Source organism: Ambystoma mexicanum, chromosome 13 (assembly GCF_040938575.1).
Source record: "Ambystoma mexicanum isolate Mex_15411 chromosome 13, UKY_AmexF1_1, whole genome shotgun sequence".
NCBI classification, from domain to species: Eukaryota; Metazoa; Chordata; class Amphibia; order Caudata; family Ambystomatidae; genus Ambystoma; species Ambystoma mexicanum.
In genome coordinates, this window is record NC_090938.1 from 411,100,796 (window position 1) to 411,124,649 (window position 23,854).

General features: G+C 42.7%; 1 long non-coding RNA gene across 1 annotated transcript in view; it reads left to right on the top strand.

Annotated features, from left to right (window-relative positions):
- LOC138521290 (uncharacterized) overlaps window positions 1–23,854 on the top strand; it is a 390,640-nt gene that overhangs the window by 195,933 nt on the left and 170,853 nt on the right. Inside the window, exons 2-3 of the long non-coding RNA XR_011283007.1 lie at window positions 11,265–11,401; window positions 11,607–11,671. This is a non-coding gene — a long non-coding RNA (uncharacterized lncRNA). The remainder of the gene's footprint in view (window positions 1–11,264; window positions 11,402–11,606; window positions 11,672–23,854) is intronic.

Consider the following 23,854-nt stretch of genomic DNA (forward strand, 5'->3'; position numbering starts at 1 on the left):
AATGGCACGGCTACGGCGATCTTCCTTGTCCGATCGGGACCTCGACGGCTCCCGATGATCGCGCCGACTGCCTAAGTCCGAAGGCATGCGAGTGGTGGGCCGAGCCCATTCCTTGTGGGCTTCTTTCGAAGGCGCGGATGGAACTGTGCCTTGCGATTCGAAAATTGCCATTAACCGCTGGCGGAATGCATCAAATTCGGCCGGCTGTGAAGACTTGGTGGGACAAGTCAACCGTCTGCCGGAGTCCTCCTCCGACAAGGACGGGGAAGGCGACCGGTGATGGCGCTTCCTGGAATGCCTCAAAGAGGCAGAGGAATGGCGTGAACCACTCGGGGACCGAGACCCCCTGGACTTTCGCCGACGCGGTGAGTCGCCCCTTGAGTCATCGGTCGAAAGCCCAGCAGGCTTCGATTTATGGGGCTTAGACACCCTACCTACCTTTAATTTCTTCTTACGCTCCCGCAAGGCCTTAGAAGTCAGGGACTGGCAATCATTGCATTCGTCGGTGACGTGGCTTTCGCAGAGGCAGATGTCGTGCAGGTCTGTGATGGACATGTTTGACCCGCTGTTCCGACATTTCTTAAAGCCTGACTTCGGGGTAGAAGAAGACGAAGACATCACTTTCGAATAGATCAATAGAGCGTGCCGAGATTCCGAAGCAAACCAGTTTGCGGAAAAAATGGAACTGAGGCTACGGGTGCCGTGCGTCCTATATATAACATCCGGTGATGTTGACGGAGGCCCTCGAGGAAACGTATTGACGTCATTGACGCAGCACACCCTCTGCCGAAATTTTCCGAAACAGCACAGCTGTGGTCATTACCTGTCAGAGATGTGGAATACGTCGGAGGACAGAATCCCCTCGAAGTTAATGGTATTCTTTCTAGAATGTCTGGCAGGAAGGGTTTTTGCAACTGGAGGGATTTGAAGTGTGACAACAGGTCATCAGGAATTTAGGAATTATAGGGTCATCTTCATTTGGAAGGCAAGAAAACGGCGTCCCTCCTGACGGGGTCACCACATCTCCCCGACAGCCACATCCTCCCATGTGATCCTCCCTCATAATACCCCCATGGTCAGGATCAGGTAGCGACTGCCGTCCCCTGGCCACATGGGAGGAGATCTCTGGCTGGGGATCAATGATATCTCTGCAGGATTCATCCGGAGACATTATTTAGGTGTGTAGCTAAACTTATATTTCAAAAATAATAAAAGCACTCTGTGGAAATTCGTTTATTTTGACAGTGCAAATAACCCTTATCTTTACGTTCTGAATTAAAAGCATATTGCTCGTTTGGAAAATATGGGCAAATATATACACCATAAACATGAAAGCTATAATGAAAGTAACGCAAAAACAATAGTTTACATCACAGTTAGGAAAACACGGATCACATATTCATTGTAATATAATCCAAAGTTAAATTGTGTTATCAAACCAAAGTTGAAAATTTAATTTTAGGGAAAAGCCTGTGATAAATGTATTTTTCTACCAGCTGCAACTGGGAAGTTATGTGTCCTAGTGCCCAAGTGCCACACTTGCCACAAATCACAGCGTTGCTGCTTAGCCTAAGTGGCAACCTGACGCTTACTTCGCATTCACTCACTGGGGAAAGTCGTTTCAGTGTAGAGGAAACCGAACCTGAAAGATTCTTTAACCACATGATTTACAGCCAACTCCACCCAGCTTAAGTGCACAGAGATTGTTACAGCGTGCCCCTGCCAGTTCTAACTCTTCTTTCCTGTCACTGAGACAAGCTTGCCAACATTATCCATTTCTTTTAGGAGGTACTAGTCCAGTTCTGGTCTTAACTTTGCATTTCTGACATTCCCAGGACTACAAAATCCAGAATACAAAGTTAAAACCAGGACTGTACTAGCTAGCATCACCCAAATGGAATGGATAATGTTGACGCGTATGCTGAGATGCTTGGATTGATTCATTTATAGCTTCGCTGGCCTTTGCTTTGCACATGCAGAAGTTTGAAACATACACTCACGCACACATACAAACATTTACTGTAACAGCTTTATCTTTTTTAGTCTACTCCGGCTTTGGCATCACAGGATTCTCTGTTACGACAGGCAGTGTAGGAGGCCCCTATGTGGGGAATCTCAATGTAGTTGCCTAGAAACTTCAGCCAGTAGTGGCGCTGCAAACACCACTCGTTCAATCCTACACAGATTATTTTTATTGTATATATTGTTCACAGTTAAAATTAAACGCTGCCCGGCATGCTTGCTTGTAGGGGAGAGTTTAATTGTAATTTTACACGCTGCCTGCCACGCAAGCAAGGCAGACAGCATGTACAATGGATCTCTGCGGTCCATCTGCTTCATGCTGGTGCATAAAGCTGTCGGAGCCCATAGGGATCACTAGCAATTGCGCTGGAATAAAAATCCATGCATTTGTATGGCGGAGAGGAAGGCAGGTTACAGAAAAGCAAGTTGCGTCCCGCCCCTCCTCCCCACCAATACATGATTGAAAGTGAGCTGTGGCATCACTGGAAGGCTTAAAAGATTTATGCAGGGGTTTTACACCTTCTATTTACATTACAATTCATTGGAACGTGCTCCAAAGAAGTTTCCTTAGCACATTCACAGACGTATTCAAGTTGTTTTTTCTCTTTGTAACTGTGAAGCATTTCCGATCCCTGCGCTGTCTGTAACTGTGTGGTATTGATGCTTCACAGCCTGCCAGGTTAAAGGGAGGGGTTTAGTGCCCAAGGTCCTTAAAGGTTAGAACCCTAAAAGGGGTCCTTTTGATAAGCCCCTGTTACATGAGCGGGTTGAGGTTGGGTGAGTGAGGGGTTAATTCCTGAACTGCCCCATGGCCAGCATAGCTTAGCTTGAAGAGGCCCCTGGCTCCTCCGCTATCCCTAGATTCAGGAAGTGGACTTCAGCACAATATCCAGTAATTGCTTATAAAAGCTATGAAGTATTTGTAAGTTAGAATCATAACATTACCAATAGACATAGTGAAAATGTCTTTATCTATGTTGCTAATTTTATAGAAAGACATAATTTGACCGCGGGGGACCTGGTACGTTTGCACTCAGGCGAAACCAGGTCTCGGCCACAAACATTTCGTCAAATGCATGGTGGAGTGCAAATGTGCAGAGCAAAAGGCTGCATACATGTGTGTACGCCACCTTTTGCCCTGCAACTTTGCACTCTGATCTGCAAAGTGCATAAATGCTGCTTGCCATGCGCTCATGCCAGGCAGCATTCACTTCATTTGTACTGCAGGCCTCAAATGTGAAGGGGAAAAAGGCGGTGTTCACGCATGTATGCCGCCTTTTGCCCTTTTCATTGGCACCCTGCTGTGCAAATGAAGCAAGTAAATAACCTGTATTGTTGTTTCATTTTTAATTTATCATTCTAAAAATGTGTCTCTAAAAATGTTATTTGGCTCCTAACATTTCTGCCTTTAGAGGGAATGTCTAATTCGGCAAAAAGATAGTTTGGAGCCCTGCTTTAATGTATCTGGTCTGACTCTCTAACAATGGTTGTCATTCCGCTCTGAGAGTAGAAATAGCTTTGCCCCAGCAATTACTCATTCTGCTTAAGACTGACATCTCAAAGATGATACGGTGGAGTCGGTGCAGAGTCTTGTGAGTCTGCTTACCTGCTACAACCCTGCTGGATTGCCGTGTGCCTGCAGTCCTCTTTCTACTGCAACTACTATTCTGAGGGGGAGTGGTGCTTAAAAACCCCTGGTACTCCGCGGAGCGGCGCAGAGTCGGTGCAGAGTCTCGTGAGTCTCTGGAGGCTCTCGAGGCTCTGATAGCACCATCTTTCATGGATCGAGGAAAATTCCCTAGACCACCGGTGAGAACTATACATCATCCCCTCACACGCTTGCAGCTGAAACGTGTGGGAGAAGGAGCCGAACTTAAGCTGACCAACTGCTCGAATCGTGCCGACGCAACAGCCGGGAGCATGCAAGTAAGAAAAATTAACATTAATTCCTCCCCGGCTGCGCGTATAATATCGTTGCTGCGATCTTTCATGGAGAATAGGTGCGCCAACAAATCTAGGCTTGAGCCTCTCACCCTTTTTAATGACCCACATACTGCCCTTGATAGTGAATGCTATTTGGGCAAAGGTGTGGGTCAAAATGAAAAGGAAATAATACCTTTGGGCTGTAGCGCTATGGAAGCGGGAGGGCGGCCTTCTGGTGACATGGAACATAACAATGGTTCTTCCGGGTCTACGACCGTGTCTGTAGAAGAGTCCGTCCAGAGCGATAGACATGAGACGGATGAGATGTCTCCTGTAAGTCAGCCCGATACTTTCGACGATGCAGGGGAAACACAATCCTCTTCTGCTCAATCTGAGGATCTGGCTGTGCCCTCAAGCCCGCCTGCAGATGCAGTGCTTTCAGGTCTGCCGGCAGTTGGAGTACGAGGAACTGTGAAATACAAACCACAAAGATTAACGTCAGAATGCACCGGCACTTGGCTAGAAAGTGTTTTTGAGTTAAACAATCTTTCAGTTGTGGTCGAGAAATTGATCTCCCAATTACCTCGTTGGAAAAACAGCTCCAGCCAAGTAGAGACCTTCCATCCTCACAGAATGCTCACGCTTTTTGCCTCCTTGCCCCCCACATTTGTATGAGGGTGAGAGGGAAGATGCAGGAGAAGTCTTTCCCAACAATATGTCATCGATCCCTATAAAGTGTGGAACTGGGCTCAATGGAAGCAAAAGAAAATCATGTGCCTGACCAAAGTTCTGTCTCTAAAGATGTAACTACATCTTCTAATGAAAGGCGTAACTCCTTGGCAATAGTAAACAAACTGCTAATAGATCTAACAAAGATGAATAGTTCCATAAATGCCAAACCAGCCTCAAATGACACTGGACCCTACAATGAGAGCCTAGTCACAGTGCCCTGCTCAAATGCACGGACATACCAATGGCCAGCTGCTAAGAATGTACCCAGTGACTTTTGGCCGAGGGGTGTCAGAAAAAGAAGACAAGTAGAATCCAGTACCTCTCCTCCAATGCAATGTTCACAAAATAGGAAGCATCAGCGCAGAACATCTGTGACTCAAAACTCACCATCGACGCTCGTGAGTAAAAAAAAAGCCAGCATAAGGCTCTCAGTAACTTCAAGTGCTGATGACGGGTCGGAGTCCTCATCCTTGGACGAAACGATGCAGGATTCATATATTAGACCTCCCCTAGTCCAATCCAAAGGTTGCAAACCTAAAACGAGTCTAAATCAAATGCTGAGAGACGCCAACCATCAGAATCTTGTCAAGGTTGCTCTAAATTAACTCAGACCATTCGTCATGTCGTCTTTGACTATTGCTATAGCACCAATGCTTAAGCTATACGAGCAAATCAATGACAACTTAAACGATCTAACCACACTAGCTGCACTTACAAACATGAAATTAGCCTCCGTAGATGCATCCCCTAATGGAGGAAATACTAAAGTTTAGGAAAACATTGAAAGAATTGATCTCTCGATAAAGGAGCGAGCTGATCAAAAGTGCACTAACATCGATGACAAGCGTCTGCTAGCTGAAATAACAATAGAAGCTTTAAGTCTACTAAAACACATGCAGAAACCCAAGAAAGCTGAACAAGAGAGACACTCACCCTCTCGCTGTGTCATTTTTACCAAACAAATAGGGGATGGCACCATAAGCACTCGGAATGGAAATGTATCCCAAAACAATGAGTGTAGAATGACAACAAAATCCAGCCTATCACTACTGATAATGAACAGCTCATCGGTTGTGCCTTCCTCCATGTCCTTAGTGCAGCAGGACAACTTGTCTAACTCTCAACAGGTACCTCAAAGTGAGGAAGCGACCGCAAACGAAGCCTGCATCATCCTGGCCTCGCAGCAGCAAATAGCACCGAAAATCCTTCAAATCGAATCAAACGATCCTGGCGCTAAATGTGTGCCCGAAGCTAATAATCCAATGCCATTCTACCTCAGCTAATGCAGAAGGAGTCATTGGCAATCCTGAAGAAAAAGAAAATATTCACTCTGACAAAAGTGACAAAACTTATGAAATATTTCAGAAACCGCAAAATGCAGATTCACACAAACCGCAGGAAAAAAAATCTAAAAACCAAAAATGCAAACATAAATGCAATAACACAGGTTCAAGAAAATTCCTAAGGAATTTAAAATCAGTGAATGTCTTTTTTAATACAGAGAAGGCTAATGCAATATGCAAAAAGGACAATCAAACGGACAAGACAAATGTAAGCATATCACCTGAATCTCTAAACATGCTTGATGAAAGTGCTGAAATCGATCAGAGGGACCTCATGGACTTATCAATCTATGAAGATGACACAAGCACTGAAAACAATGGTGATGGGGATGAGCAAAAAAATGCATGTTCCGATGTACCTGTGAATGCAGACCAGCAAATTCCACTGATTGTAGAAGTTTGCCCAAACGGTGGGAGAGTTTGTCAACTAATATTACCCCCACTTGAAGTCAAACCTCATGTGTTTGAGGAGAAACAAAATAAATTTGAAACTCTGGCAGACAAAAGAAGGCGGTTGGACTTTCGAAATGAAATCCCAAAAGCCGTGAATGATAGCCTGGCTGATCTGATCCTGACCAACAAAATGCCATTAAAATCATTGACGAAAGAAGCATTTAAAGGCTCAAATATGGCTAACATTAGACATCCCAATATGTTTGATGCCAAAATTAAACAACCAATAAGCTCAGACACAACAAAAACTGGGGAACACCGGTACAAAACTCCTCGATTAAAAATGGAGAAATCGAAAAAACTAGCTAAATATTTGCCAATTTTGGAACAAATTTTGGATACAAAAGATGGTCTAACCCTAAATAGAAACAACTTTCTTCGACTACTACATCACGTTCCAGGACTCCGTTCTATAGAGTCCAATGACATACAAATGGTGGACTTCTTCAACGAGCACCACAATGATAAAGTCCGAATACATATAGATTCCAGATTAATCTGCGATCTGCTACTAAATGCGGTCCCCTTCTTGCTATCATTGGGGTTCGACATTCGTGAGGAGCCTGTAGATAATGAACCAACCTCTTCAGATAAAGAGAGTGAACAAGAATTCGAGAACAATTCACCTCTAACTTGCAAGGTCACCTTTAAAACTGCTGACCTTGCAAAACAGAGTAATGGAGAAATCATTCAAACGGAGAGCAGAAAACCTCAAAATGACTTCAAAGAACATAGCGTGGATCTGGAAAAAATCAATTTGGGAGAAAAGATCAAAATTACGATTCAAGGTACTTCAATCACCGTGAGTGATGAAAACCATATTCCACAAATCCTAGATGAAAATGACAGCCCGAATAATTAGAATTGGCTTGCAGGAGTTTTGGGGGGACACTCCAGCTAATGCCACCAGGGGCTGGTTAGCCCAAACACGAGCATTCTGTCATGGAACATTAGAGGTTTTACCCATTTGTTCAATGACTCCAAAAACAGGTCATTGAATCAAATATTCATATGTCTTAAGGAAACCTGGTTGTCTCTTTGCCCAATTTCAGACGACTACGACATAGCTATAAATCCAGCCATAACAAGAAAAAAGGGTCGCCCATCTGCTGCTTTAGTAACGATGGTAAAAAAAAACTCAGGCTGGAAATTGATAAGTGCAACAAATCATACATCGTATATTCAGCATATCGTAGTTGAAGCTAAAATGATGGCTGTCGATAATAAAAGTCAACTTCACATACTTAACCTCTATTGGCATCACAAAGAAGCCGGCACAAATAAATTCATCAAAATAGTTCTGGATCTAATTGATGATATTAATAGTGTGCAACAAACACCTAATATAATTTGCTGTGGAGACCTGAATTTGATGTGTATAAAAGATGTGAAAGACCTTTCCTCATCTGGTAACTCGCAAAAATTGGCTGCTAAATGGTGCCTAGCCATGGAAGAAAGAAACCTAACAATAGCAAATGGCAACACGACTGGTGACATTCCGGCCCAAAAAACATGGAATAACAGAAATTCATCCTCTACCATAGACTACTTTTTCATTTCGGAAAGTTTAAGTCGGCTTGCAGTGTCAATGACAATAATGGATGATCCAAGCAGTGATCACAGTAAGCTAATACTCACTTTCCTTTCTCCAGCTACAGAAAAACCAAAAGATTGGCCAAACCTGGTGGAAGTTGAGCCAAACAGAACAAGCTTGAAAATAAAACCACTTGAGGTAACATTGTTCACAGAATCATACCGTATCTTTCTAACCAATTCGACAGACAACAAACTGGAGTATACTACTTTATTACAACAGTTCATGGTTGTTGAGAATGGTCTAAAACGACCTGAGTTCAAACCTAGACATCGTTGTGACCAAGAAATTGTCACAAGAAAACGGCAATTACGCTAAGAACTGCGACAACACGCAAAACTTAAAGTTGAACAGCGACAACGTGCAAAAAAAAGCGTCAAAACAAAAATACAGAAACTGGTTAATCTCTCATAAATCCATGTAATATCAACAGGACAGTGAAGCGATGCTTGTGACTCTCAACAATAAGAATTCATCCGAATTCTGGAAACAAATAATATGAATTGTCAACAAAGTGCAATTCAAACAAATATGGTGAGTGAAGAAGATTGGATCAGACACTTTGAATCTGTATACAAAAAGAGAAGTATAACCATTGAACCTAAATTACCTCAATTTACCAAATGGGACCTACCCTTTGACAAGGAAAGTATAACACAGACCATACAATGGTGTTCATCTTCAAGAGCCCCAGGACCTGATGGGTTAACAAACTTTATAATCAAGCTAAATCCCGAAGTTTGGTCTGAATTCCTTATGTTACTATTCGCAGGGATAGCAAAGGAAGCTACGATTCCCTCCAGTTGGAAATTGGTGATAGTAATTCCAATATTCAAAAAAAGGCAACAGAGCGGACCCCAAGAACTATAGGCCCATTCCTCGGAAACATATTTGCTATACAGCTTCAAAAACAATTTATGGAGTGGATTGAATCATCTAACCACCTGGATTGTCGACAAACGGGTTTTGTCAGAGGCGTAGGCTGTGGCCTAAACCTGTTGATACTGAACATAATGAAAATGGATGCACTAAGAATGAACAAAAAAATCTACCTTGCGTTTGTGGATCTTTCCCAAGTGTTTGATGGCATCGATAGGGAATTGCTATGGAAAAAAATGTCGAACTGGAAGTGTCCAACCAGTCTCCTATTGGCCATCAAAGCCCTGCATACAGATACAGTAATAAGAATCAGGCTGAACCAACAGGGAGTATTATCCGATCCAATAAAAACTTGTCGAGGAGTGAAACAGGGATGTTCTCTTGCTTCGATAATATTCAACCTGTTCATCTCAGACCTGGGTGAAGCATATATGAAGATAAACACATTCCCTCCAAAAATCAATGGGAAGGAAGTAAACTGGCTCCTATATGCGGATGATTTAGTCCTTGTAGACTTAACACCTATAGGATTACAACGCAAATTGAGTATACTGGACCAATACATCCAACAAAATGGCCTGACTGTGAATTCAAGAAAATCTGAAATTCTAACCCTGCAAAATCTCCCAAAAAGTCAAACGAGTGTTGGGAGGAAAAACTTTGTATGGCGAATTGGAAAAGAGCCAATAGAGGTTGTAAATCAATCTATCTTGACATGTGTATCAGCTCCAGCATCAACAATTCTCCCTGGGTATCGAAAGCAAAGGATAAATGCAAACAGCTAACAGCTCAGGCGTGTATTCTAAACAGAAAATATGGAAAACATTCCCTAAAACCAGTGATGGATTTCTGTAAAATGAAATTCATCCCAGCAATAACACACAGAGCTAACTGTGCCTTGGGATGCCCGGGGAAACTGTGGGCATCTCTGGAACATTCCTTCTGGTCCAAAGTACTGCGTCTTCCAATAGGTGTACCAACCACATGCATAAGATATGAGCTACGTCTCTTGTCTATTAACGCAATAATAATGTGGACCACCCTAAATGAATATAGAAAAATAACCATCGAACCAACAGTGCTACAATACCATGTTCTGAGTAAGGTACGATCTGGTAATACAGACCGTTTCTTGTTGCAATGGAGACATCGCGTTGTGAAAATATCCTGAGTGACATAAGTGCGAGCAGAAGTTTACTCCATGCCAATCCAAATAAGGTCAAATCATTGTTGTGGCTCCAAGACTGGATTGACACATGTGATAGGCGAGGGACCCATAGAATCATGGAATAATTTCCGTCTGAGGCTAAAAAATTAAACAAGCCGCAGGCTTATCTACTCAAGTTTCCAGACCCTGACCAAAGATTCCTCTTTATGAAGTATCGATTGAATCAATTTCAAACAAGAGAAACTTCGTCATTGGTCTGTCGTTTGTGTGGAGAAAATAATGAAACATTAAAACACCTGACACTTCTCTGCTCGAACATGAAACGGGAACGTACTACACACTTGGGAAGGTTCTTCGTGGCAAAATCAACAATGTCGGTTGATGATTGGTGGAGAGAGACGCATCAAGATACGGATCGTAGACTAACAATTGAGCTTACCTTCTTTCTACAAAAAATGGCTGAAAAATTAAAGTTGCCACGAATCCTGTATGAGATCGATTTGTCAACATGTGAATCAATTTGCCTTGTATCTATTTATCTAAGATTTGGACTTTCCCTTAGTAGTATTAGTACTATTTTTATTTTTCATCAGGAATCTTTTCTTGAAGCCCTTAGAATGATTGTACTTTTTGTGTGTTTTTTTGTTTACTTTTTTAAAGGTTTGTAACAAACCAATAAAAAAAATGAAAAAAGTAAAAGATGATACTCAAAAAGGGAGAGACACGTTTAGGTTATTTGCTACCCATTCATACGAGCTGTTCAGGTTGGACTGCTCCTTTGAGGTAGGGCCACGCTGAGACCCATATTGTTTGTAGTCTACTATGACCCTGACGTTGTAAACACAGTGAAATGCTGCTCAAACAGCACACACGTAATGGGATTTTTGCCATTTGCTACATGTGGGTTTTCTTGCATAAAGTAACAGCCAGTTTGATAGATGAAACACATTACAGCTTTTGCCATGCCTGTGTAATTGAAGTCAACTAGTTGGCTGAGATTCCTGTTATTGTGGTACCTTCTGTTTTGTCTCCTCTCCTGGAGTACATTTTTTTATGCCTCCTCTCACAGCATGATTTCTGCTATTGGTGTGCTTCTGAGTTTGTCTGTTCTCCCGTTACAACATTTATACTCTTTTCTACCTTTTCCTAGGATCCCACCTGCCTCCTCGCACACTCCAGTTCTGATGAGTCTTTCTCTCGGGTCAACATCCTTGGGACAAATGTTGAATGAGGCAATGGATCATGGTCAACCCAGGCCTGGAACTCAAACACCTGCCATATTTTCAGGTAGGCATCTATTTATGTTGCTTAGTTCTTTGGCTTTTGTTTTTTACATTTCTTTCACATTCCTGTGCAGAAACAGATATGCCATGGCTGTTATTTTCCATTAACAGAACCATCTCCATCATTATTAACAGACCAGAACACAATAGGTTGCCTTTCTGATCATACCCGAATCACGTTTTTTTGCCTCTACATCTTTTTCTCTTAGCTGACCTCAGAGAGGAAGTTTACAACACCCCGGGAAATGCCACAGATCGCCTGAGGCCCATACAGGTTTGTACTTGCTGCTTCTCATTACAATGACCCTTTATAAATATAAATTCCAATCACTGAGCTGTCAACTCAGACTGTTATCCTTCTGTGGGCATTAATAAAGTATTTTATTATTGCATGGTCTACTATCAGGCTTGGTCCAGCAAATAGGGCAAAACCGAAGTGCAAGCCCAACAAGCTAGCATAAGCCAGTTTTTCAGCCAAATTGGGGCGGTTTTATGAGACATTTCACTGTGCAGTTAGTAGTTTTAACCATAGTTACATACTTGCCACCCCTACAGATTTAGGCAGTAGTCCTACTGCTTTTTACAGTGGCAGGTAATTTATGTGACTGTAAGGCAGGCTGCAGGCCAAAGTATGCAACACATTAGTCTGTGTGTACAGTGGGCTGGTAGGTGATTCCTTTGATCGGATCGGGCTCAGACCAATCCAGTGACCTGACAGCTACATGACTCTGTCCTGCACTCTTGCTGGTACATCCCTTAGGTGAACCACCAGTGAAGGCAAGTGGTAGAGCGTAACACAATCACAGAGCATCTGCCTATCAGATTGAGGAGTGTTTCAGTCTCCATGTTTGTTTGTTTGTTTGTTTATTATTTGTAATGCACAAAACATACCCTCAGGTATCAGGGCGCAGCCTTTACAAGAAATGGCGAAGCTTAGTTAAACCAATCATAATATGTTACAGCAATCTTAACATGTACAAAACACTGTAAAGATGCACAGGATAGTTTACAAATATACATATGTGCTGTTAGGCACACGTGGTAAGGCACACGTGGTTACAGTGTGTGCAAGTGGTACATGTAGGTGAGACTTAGCACCTCAGTGAGTTGAGGCCTGTGTTATCCAGTCATTGTACTACCTTAGAGCAGAAATTTTGATAAGGCAGGTCCTTTCTAAGAGCTGGCGGCAAGGAGTTCCATAATTTGGCTGCTTTTACGGGGAAACTGTTGCCACCAATAGTAGAGTGTTTGAAGTTGGGGACAGAGAGGCAGTTTTTGTAGGCTGTACTTGTAGGTCTCAAGGAGGACTGTCTATGAAATTTGTCAATCAAATAGATTGGGGCTGCATTTTTAAGGGATTTATGAGTGAGTGATGCAGTTTTCAGGAGGATTTTGTTTTTGATGGTCAGCCAGTTATGCTGTTGGCTATGGGCTGTAATATGCTCTTTCTAGAGATGCCCAGGGCTGCTCTAAGAGCGTTGTTCTGAAGAGTTTGTAGTTTGCTAGTGATGGCTTTAGAAGCTCCAACATAAAGGGCATTGCAGTAGTCTAGGCGGGACGGTATAAGAGCTCTAGCGAGGGTGAGGCAACTGGTGTCGGACAAGAATGGTTTGGCTGAACGTATCAATTTGCACGTGTAAGCTGTGGATGATGCAAGGGAGCTTGCCTGTCTATTGAAGGAGAAGTTGGAGTCCAGGTAGAATCCTAATGTTTTGACCTCTTGTCCCACTTTGATGTTGTTGCCATCAATCACAAAGGAGCCGTAAGAAGGGCTTAGTTTCTTTAGGCTAGTGGTAGTGCCTAAAATGATAAGTTCCGTTATATCATCATTCAGGCATAGTCCATGTTTGGCCATCCATGCCTGGATGATGATGTACACTCTATTTACCAAGGCCAAATCCTTTCCATAATCTCCAGAAAGCGGAAGGAGGATCTGGGTATCATCCGCATAGTTGGTGTAGGTGATACCGGGATGATCCAAATCATCGAAAAGGGGCTTTGTAAATATATTGTACAGTGTGGGGGAGACACAGGAGCCCTGTGGCACCCCACAGGTGATAGGTATAGGGTCTGCTGCTGCTGTGGGTGAAAAGACCCTCATGGTTCTGCCGTTGAGGAATGGGCTGATTCAGGTAATGGCCTCAGCAGAGAAGTAGGATGAAGTGTGTAGGTGTGTGCACAAGACGGGGATGGAGCCAGTGGAGAAGGAAGCGTTAATTAGTTTCGTGATGAAAGGGGAGAGGGCGCGGGCGGCATCTTTGATAAGCTGTGCCGGGCATAGATCTCCTTGGCAATTGGAGGGTTTCAGAGACAGGATGATGTTCTCCACTTCAAGTGTGGTGACTTTGGAGAAATTGAAGCGGGTGATTTCTCTTATAGTAGGCCTCTCTGGTATTTTGGAGGGGGGGGGTCGTTTAATGAAGATTTTTTATGGGATATTTTGTACTGTAAGGCGGCGATCTTATTAGCTAAGGCGTTTTGGATTTCTGAGCACCAATTCTTATCTTTGCTGCAGGTATCTGGTGGTACTATAGGGGTTTCTACTTCTTTAAGTATGGAGAATAGTTCCTTTGTACTTGATTTTGCTTGTGATATGTGGGAGTCGAAGGAAGTTCGTTTAGCTAGGTATATTTCTTTTTTGTAGAGGGCAGTTAGTTTAGAAAGTTTGAGTTTGTTGGCTACTGACGGGAGTTTTATCCAAGTGGCCTCACAGTTTCTTTTTTGCTGCCTTAGGTTTTTGAGGAGTGGTGTGTACCAATTGTTTAGATGCGTTTTGGGTTTGCTTGGTCTAAGTTTGAGGGGGGCGATGAGGTCCAATGAGATGGCCATGATTTTGTTATACTCCTCGACCAGAATCTCTGGGTCTGAGTTTTCAGGGAGAGTGTTGAGTGTGGGGAGAAGGTTAGGGATAAGTCTCCCAACTGTAATGTTCTTTTTATTTCTCGTGAGTGTAGGGGGGGCCCTGATAGTCGGTGGGGGAGGGGGTTGGATGGTGGAGAGCGTGAACGATATCAGGTGGTGATCAGTCCAGGCTAAAGGTGAGATGTTAGTGATGTTTGCTAGGCAGTTATAGTCAGCCACCCAGTCGAGTATTCTGCCTTTAGCATGTGTGGGTGTCATGCTTCTTTGTACAAAGCCTAATTCACCTAGGGTGTTAGCTGTAGTCTTGGCGATTTGGTCTTCCGGGTCATTGTATCCCTTATCGAAATACCCCAAGGTGAGCTATTGTGTGGAGCTTTTGAGGTTACTGGATAAGATGGTGTTAATATCCTCATCGAAAGTGCCCATTGGGCCTGGAGGGCGATAGATCAGATGGATGTTGAGAGTTTGAGTATGGGTGAGGGGGACTTTAACTGAGAGTATTTCACAAGATGGGACATTGATGGTTGTTGCTAGTCGCATGGTGAGGCTACATTTATGGATAATGGCCACACCCCCTCCTCTGGAGTTAGGTCGATCTTGTCTCTGGATAGAATAGTTATCTGGGACTGCAAGCATAAGCATGGGACCTGCTGCTGGATGCAGCCAAGTCTCCATAATAGTAAGGAAGTCGAGGTCTTCTTTAAGAATCAAATCAGCGATTTCTGTAGTGTAAGCTACCAATGATCTGGAGTTGATCAGGGCTCCCTTGATTTGGGTACTGGCTGTGGTTTTAGTAGTAGTGGGCTAGTCGTGGTCCTGTGTTGTTTCAGGAGTGCCCTGATTAATGGCACTAAGTGTCGGTGCAAGGTAAGACTGGGGAGAGTTGGGTTTCCTGGTAGGTGGGCTGGGTCGGACTGGCAGGGTTTTAGGTTTCTGAGTAGTAGGCAGTGAGCGGGCAAAGGGCTCATAAATTCTAACTAGTCTGGCTCTGAGTCCTGAATTCCTATCAGTAGTAGAGCACGGGAGGATAGTATGTAGCGGTGGCTGTAGGTCGTTTATATACTGGAGTAAATCACTAGATGACTTATTGTTGAGCATGGTCGAGTACATCATGGAAGGTAGGTGTGGAGCCATTCTGTATTGCACTACAGTATTTAGGCAGAGTAGGAGGCAGGCAAGCAGGCTGGTGACCATGGGACACATGGTGGGTATATGCTGAATAGTGGCATTACCAAGGTGCATGGGCACTAGCCACAGTCAAGCAAAGCAGTGATGCAGGTTCGATTTCAGTATTGGTATGGTAGAGAGAGTAGCATCATTGTTGTCCCAAATTTGCACCCTTAAGTTGAGGTGTAGTGGGTATCATCTAGATTTGAGATTGCACAGTAAAACTAGAGTACAGTAACGTAGCCCCTGAGTTGAGGTGACAGTAGGAAGCTTCTCGATTCGAAATTGCACAGTTTGGGTAAAGTACTACCTAAAGTACAGTAATTTAGCCGCTAAGTTCGAGGTAGCAGTAGGTAGCATCTAGATTCGAAGTTGCACAGTAAGCTAAAATACAGTAGTGTAGCCCTAAGTTTAAGGTGACAGTAGTTAGAATCTTGATTCCAAATTGCACAGTTTGGGTTACATGCAATAGCATAGACCCTAGCTTTAGGGTAACAATAGGTGGCCTCTAGTTTGACATTGCACAGTTAGCTAAAATACAGTAGTGTAGCCCTAAGTTTAAAGGTGACAATAGGTAGCATCTAAATTTGAAATTGCACAGTTTGGTAAAATACAATAGCATAGCCTCTAAATTTGAGGTAACTGTAGGTGGCATCTAGATTTGAGATTGCACAGTTAGCTAAAATACAGTGGGGTAGCCCTAAATTTGAGGTAACAATAGGTAGCATCTAGATGCGAAATTATACATTAGGGTGAAATGCAATAACTGGATATAGTGGGATACATTAGGTAAGGTGCCAAGTATGGTAATGCTAAGATGTAATGGGCACTAGCTAGGCACAGTATACAGTTTGGATCATGTACTGATGGTTTGGCTGTGTTGCAATGGCATAGCGCACGATTCGAGTGCCACAGTTAGACTAAGGTTCGGTGAGCAGTAGCAGAATCAATGCAATAGCAAGCTAACAAAATCAATGTGAGAACAAGTCTAACATACAAAGGGCAGGCCCCGAGTTTACCTAGGATCCCTTAAATTATAGTTGTGCAGTGCCTTGAGTCAGGTAGCACTGTTAGGTAAGGTGTCATATGACTAGAATCATAGTAATGCAGTGGGTTAAAATGCCACGAGGCAGCAATGTAAGACAATATGAACATTTATATTTAGATTATGACATCGTACACATACCAGCCATAATGTTGTGGGTCCAAAATGTGCAGGTTGTAACACTCGTGGGCAATACAAGTTGTTCAGTTATTCATCCTGCACTGTAGGAATACATATGTACTGCGCAGGATGCTGCTACAGAGCAGTGGCAAACGTTGCCTACCAGCTCTGAGTGTTTACCTTCTGTGAAGTTAGGTAATTGAATTTGATGTTAACTTACCATTCAGAATTATACATTTGTACCATTTGAACATCTTTCCATGTTTGCTATTTGAAAGGTTGTGTATTTTGGAATGCTTCAATGGTGCCAACAATGTATGTTATGTATTTTCCTGCAATGTCATTGTTATGCGATTTATTATTCTTGAAACTTGAAAAATCCTACATCTTTTTGGTCACAGAATGTTGGCAAGTATGTAGTTACCAAACAAATATTCCTTAAAATGCACAATTTGGACCATGCCTTACAAAAATATCCCCCTTTCGGTACTACTCAAGCATTGCCATAGAAGGAATGCATTTCCATTTGCAAGTGTGGGCTACTCTTTTATTGGTTTCCGAGATGATTCTATGCCTTAGTGCGACCCTGCCTACTGTGATTTGCTTTGCTGCCTTCTGGTCACTATAGCGGCAGCACAGTAGGATTCACATCACCTGCACCTTCACTAGTAAGACTAGGTGTAGTTCAGGGCTATTAATGTCATGTGATGCTTTTGGACATTTGAGATATTGGAAATGGACATTCATAGGATGGGAATGCTGTCCGATGCTACTCTAAAGGTATTTATGATTTGATGGCACCGGAAATAACAGGGTTAAGGGGTTTGCGCTATTGGTGGGGGTCAGTGGTACTCTGACTTTCTCTCAAGATTGCAAATTCTTCTGTCGTTATTTGTGCTTTATATGTTATAGAAAAATATGATTTACTGGAAACCATGTAAGACACATCACGGCTCTAAGGAATGGCACAGATTATTATGTGGCTGCCTTTATGGTGCTTTAGCTCCTTACAAATGCCCAAGTGACACAACATTAGAATATTGGGCTATGGTCAATCAGAAATAGTGAGAATTCAGTGGTCTAGGAATGAAAAGACCAATGTCAAGAATATTGTCAGAAGGATTTGTTTAGGTGTTATGTTGTCTGTGGTATATGAAATGTGAAAACAAATTGTGTTAATGTTGCATTTAGTTCTCTGCATGTTATTGAGGGCTCTGTGCGACCAGATGTGGGAAATGAAAACAGTGAAAATAATTTGTTAAGATAATTGGAAGAAATTGTGCCATTCATGGTACCAGAGATTAGAAGATCAAGGTACACATGGGCATACGTTGGTCCCATTTGCTGTCCTCAGTAGTCCTGGCTTTAAAGTCGTAGCACATGGGAGAAAACGTAATGCAAAATTACTTATCGGTATTGGTAGTCATTCAACACAGGCATCTTCATTATTATGCATAGGCATTAGGATAACTCGACTGGTCCAGCAGAATACTGTAAAATGTCACCCAGCAGACAGTGGGGACCAAGAAGTACACCAAGACCACTTAGTTCGATCAAAGGGTTTATTAAGGATAATGTACAGATGGCTAATTGAGGTAATGGAGAACTACCCAAACAAAAGGAAAACACAATCAGAACAGCCAAAACAGCCAGGATGAACTTATGTTTGTAAATCTTTCCCAACGGATGTGGGTGCTAGACCCTTCGACTCAGGTATCCCTGTCCCAGTCCATAGATCTAGTAGGTTGTGCCACCTCCTGCCATTCTGGTGTTAGGGGTTCACAGGATTTCTAACCCCTCTTCCTTTATAATCCATAGGCAAGGAAGGGGGCAGTGACCCATCCTTTCCTGGTATTGTGGGCTCACTAGGGTCCCAAACACTTTTTTTTGTCTCTAGGTGCAGTCTTTCCAGGGTACCATACCACTGGGCTATTACAGTTCACAAAAGTCTGGTGGAGTTAGGTCCTTGACCAAAGCTGCCACAGAGAGCTAGAGAGGAGTTCCTTGAGTGCCATGACCAATATTGGAAGAGCTGCCCCTTCTCCTCTCTAAATGATCATATGCTTCTTGACCCTGTCTCATCCATCCTTTCATAGCCTGGACCTGCTTAGGGCTGTCCTGGTCCACAGGAACCTGCCTGTCTGGGCTGGCTGGACCCTGATCTTCCTCACAGTCATTCCTTATTCTAGACCTCTGTTACATCCTCCTCCTAAGACCCTTTGTGCCATTCTCCCCTGATGCCACTATTGGTCCAGACTCTCTCCCGGAATCTGATGCTATCGGCTCCCTCCTCTTCACTCCTGCTGCAACTACCTCTTTCCTCTCCACTTCTGTTGGATTTGCTTTCTTCCTCTTTCATTTGTTGTCATTGCCGCCTTTCTCTCCACTACAAGTATTAACTCTTCCCTCTTTTCCTCTGATGTTACCACCAGCTTCCACTCCACTCCAGGTTTTACCTCCTCTCTTTCTTCCTCTGGTGTTACTACCTCCTCTATCTTTTCTATGCCTTCAGCTCTACCCACACCACTTTCACATTCAATGAACAGTTCTTCTGGAAATAGAGTCCATGGGTGCAAAATATGGCCCTACATTTGTAAACCTATTCATTGGATTTTATGAACACGATTTGGATTGTGTTGAGGAACAAAAAGAACTGCAGAAACATATTGTAATGTAGCTGTGCTTTATAAATGATATGCTTGTCACCCAGGGGTGCTGAACGCAGAAGCTTGAGAACCACAGGAAATAGCTAAATACCAGTGAGCTTAGGAATGCATTTATAGTGATGGCACACAATGAGAAAATACATTTCCTTTATCTTGAACTGTATAAAACAGAAGACACTCTGCAAACAACAATGTATCGCAAACAAATGGCTGCTAAAGGAGGCTTTCATTTGACCCGTGGTCACAGAATAAAGACTAACAAAATATTCCCATTTGGGAATTTATCAGACCAATGTCGAATGCTGTGAGACCTCAATATTTAAGGTGAAAAGGCATTCCGCTGAACATTTTTAGCCAAAGAGGATAGTATAAAATGAGTTGGCTATAGCTTGCCAAAAGGCAGTCATCTAAGACAAGAGAAAGTCTCCTGACCCAAAAAACAAATACCATTATTCACAAAAATAATTATATAGAATGATCAGCCCTATAAATAAGGGGTGTATGGCTAGTTTTCCTATCTAAAAATAGGCAAATACTCCAAAAAATAGGCAGTAAAAATACACCCAACAAAAAATAGGAAACAGATATGTAGGACCGTGTGCCCCTTCTTTCACCCAAACAGCGCAATGGATATGTTTGGGCCACTAGTGCATGTAGTACAAGTGGAAGAAATTACTATTATTGCTGCCTGATTGGAAGAAGTAAATATTTATGTTTTATTTTACTTAAAATAAATGGGTGCAAAGAAATAATTATTACAGACACATTTCTGTTTCCTGTTAAAAAAAATGTTACTCGCTTATAATATACTCCCATTGGGAATTGGATTTGCATTTTTACTCTCCAAAAAATCATTTGACTCGCAACTTTAAAAAATAGGGAGTAAAATATTCACACTTCAAAATCATATCTGGAGCGTTGAGAATGATCACACGATACAATTAGGAAATTCAAATGTTTCATTAAATTCTAAAAAAAATCATATTGTAAAACAAAACTACACTAGGGTATTTATGAACATCTATATAAAACATATACTAAAATAAAAAAAATCAGAAATAATCAGAGTTATTTTCAACCCTTGCTGCTCCACTGAGATCTCATGGGTTCCATCGAAACCAAATGTTTTTTTACAAATTGTGAATGTGTGTAGTATGTCTATATGCACTAAACAACACATAAAGAATCCCACAAATCATTAGTCAGGATTATCCAAAAAGGGATGTTTTCAACTGTTGATCCGCATATATAAGATGCATTATTATCTTCATATGAAATAAACAGAGGTTGGCAGAACTAATGGAGCACTGAATGAGCAAAGATGGCAATTGTTACTGTGACAATTCACTAGGTGTTGTCACTTTTCCCCAGGTGGGGTGCCCCTTCTCATGAAGCTCCGGAGGTGAGCTGCTACCCAATAGTCCCCATATGGGTTATTTAATGTGGGAGGACCTCATGGGGAGGGAATCCCCTACTAGGACTAAGGACGACAACCTTGGTGATAGACGGCACAGCACCCGAACCCAAACCTCTCCGAAATCTCTAGCACCTTTTCATCCCCCCTCCTTCCCTCTGACTGACACAGCCATGTACTATTGTAACATCAGGTCATTTTCATCAACTGAGATGAAGAAGATCGTACAAGATGTACATTGTAACATCATGTCAGTTTCATCAATTGAAATGAAAACGATTGTCCTAGAAGAAAAGTTTAACCCCAATGCAAGTACTGAGAAGAGGTGCGCCCAAGGAGTCATGAAGAGTGACTCCTGGAGTGGCAGAAAACATTCTAGTGCTCTGCGGGGGAGTGGTCACCAAAACAAAGTAAAAACTGACAAAGGACTGAGTGAAGCAGAGAATCGATCTGGATGCAGGCCAGCTGAGAAGGAAAGCAGCACCGGAGAAAGCGGAGCAGAGAACGCTCCGGGGAATCCAAAAGCAGTCATCTGCTGGAGATGAGAAATAGGCAGCGAGAGTCCTTTGCTCGTTGGTGTGGAGCTAGTGGGGATCATGGCTGGAAGTTGAAGAGCGGTGGCGTGACCTTCAGGGTGTACCGTACGGTCCTGCAACAGCGCCTTCACCGTCAGCCGATCGAGTGGAGACGAAGAGCATGGAGTAGGAGCCGCAGAGATGAGGAAGGCCCACAAAACTCTCCCGAGCGAAGCAAAACCCCAGGAAGAACCGACAGAGCGCCCCAAAGCCAGCAAAGGTAAGCGATGTAACGCGGGAACCGGTACGGGCAAAAAGCTTGAGAATAAATACAAGTTAATTGGAAATACTGAATGCAAGTTAATTTTACTTGATGATACGAGTAATCTTCCTCATGGCAGTAGTTGGCAGGAGAGTAAACCAAGAAAACCTAGCGATAAGGAGAGGAAAGTAAGGGTTTGGAACCCAAACAAGATAAGGGTCTGGGACCCGAAGCAAAACCAAGTAAATACCAGACGGAGTCGCCCTCAAGGCAGTGGCAGAGATAAGTCCACTGGCCACCATGGAAGGGTCTGAGATCCTGAAGCAAATACCAGAGGGAGTTGCCCTCAAGACAGTGGCAGAGATAAGTCCACTGGCCACCAGGGAATGGTCTGGGACCCTGTCCACAATTGCAGTGGGAGAGAAGAGCCCACTGGCCACCGGGACCCTGTCCATCGCAGACAGTGGGGAAGAGGAAACTACTTGTAAGATAAGAAGGGTCTGGGACCCCAAAAAAGAGACATTAAAGTAGAGAGGAAATCCTGCTCATCATAGTTGTGGTGATAAGTCCATTAATCACAAGAGAAGGATCTGGGATCCTAAGAAGATTTGGGACATTGTTGACCGCAAGTTACCAAGGCACAGCATGTATCAACCTGAACGCACTGAATATCAAGTAATACCAAGAGAAAGGAGTAATTCACAAGGTAACAAAGTGGAAGTAGAGAGACGCCAGGGGAAGGGAGTCACTCCCCCTGGCTTTGTGTGTCAGGAGTTGACCAAGAGAAGGGAGGCATTCTCTGGGTCCTGGAACAGCGGTCAAGTTGATGATGCCAAGAGAGGGAAGACATTCCCCCTGGCCTTGTTGTGCAATGTATTAAGACATACCAGGGGAAGGGAGTCTTTCCCCATGGTTCTATTGGAACTTGTACAGAATCACACCAGGAGAAGGGAGACATTCTCCTGGAAGAACATTGTAGAAACACTGTTTTGAAACCTGCAAATCAGGGGAAGGGGCTTATTCCCCCTGGTGTTTGTTTGAATGAACATTCTGGTTAAGCAACCATCCAGAAGCAGGGGAAAGGAGCAACTCTCTTTAAAGAAGGAACTTTGTTAGTTTACGCTTTAGTTTTAGAGTGTGAGGGATAGAAGTAGATTTTTGACACTGAACAGTGGTTTATAGTTTGACAGACATCTTGACAGACCCTTTTAGTATTAGTTTTGAGGCAGGGAAACCCCTCTTAGAAGTTAGGGATAGCGAAGACCACTTTTCCATTTTCCCAAATAAGTCTATTGTCAAAATCATGCCACAGTTGTCAGTCTCATTCTTCTACACCCTTACATTAGAGATGATCAGAAAATGGAGGGTCACTCACCATAGTGACTACTGTACACATGGTCCATAATCCCCTTTTCCTCCATATGTATTGCTAATTCGTCCTAAGGGAACAGGACCTGAGTGTGATCTGTTAAGTATTTCAATCAGGCGATACACCCTTGTCTCAGCCTAGTATGCAGCGCACAGCTGAAATGATCATTTTATTATGTCTATAGGTTCAATATTCTGAGTGATATACTACTCATATCACACCCCTTCTCAAAATACCCCAGGTCACAATGAACCAGGAATCAGGCTTGTTGGTAAAGGTAATATGTATTTATTTATTTAAAATTCAAATCAAACATATATTTTTGAATAGGGAGCAGCAATCACCAATGTGGTGACAATAACAAATACAAAGGTCTGTAAGGCACTTCAATTCACTCTTTAGCACACAGAAGGAAAACACCAGGGAAAGAACACTTTTGGCTTGTTTCGAGGAATAGCACTTAAGTTAGGATTTCCCCCAGCAATATTCCTCAACCCACAAATAAGCAATTCTAAGCAGATATTAGGAAGCAGCAGGTATTCAGGAATAAAGAACAGGAAACAGAATTTAAATACACCTCCCCTCCCCAAACAAGAGAGAAAAACGGGTTTGCAATCTTACACTTTTTAAAATGACATTCGAAAATGGCTTAGCAAAACAATGAAAAGTGTGCAAAAATCCTTAAATCAGTATACATTTCTAAGGGAGCAACATTGGAAAGATGCTAACAATCATGACCGATAGTTTTAGCAAAATGAAACACTTTGAATCTTAATGGAAGTTTGAAAATAATTTAAATTGAAAATCACACGTGTAAAACTTTCCAGAAATGCTGATTCCCGCCTAAAAATGACCAAATGGTTTTTAAGAAAAATGGGTGAAATATACTAATTTGCTTTTTAGGTCGGGATGTAGCTACAGGTCTTGGGTATAATCCACAGTGTAAATGAAGTCTCTAGCCATTAAATTGAGTGAGTTATGCAATGTTGAATGAGAGGCGTTTTTGGAAAATAATGGTGCGAAAAAGAAAACAGAAA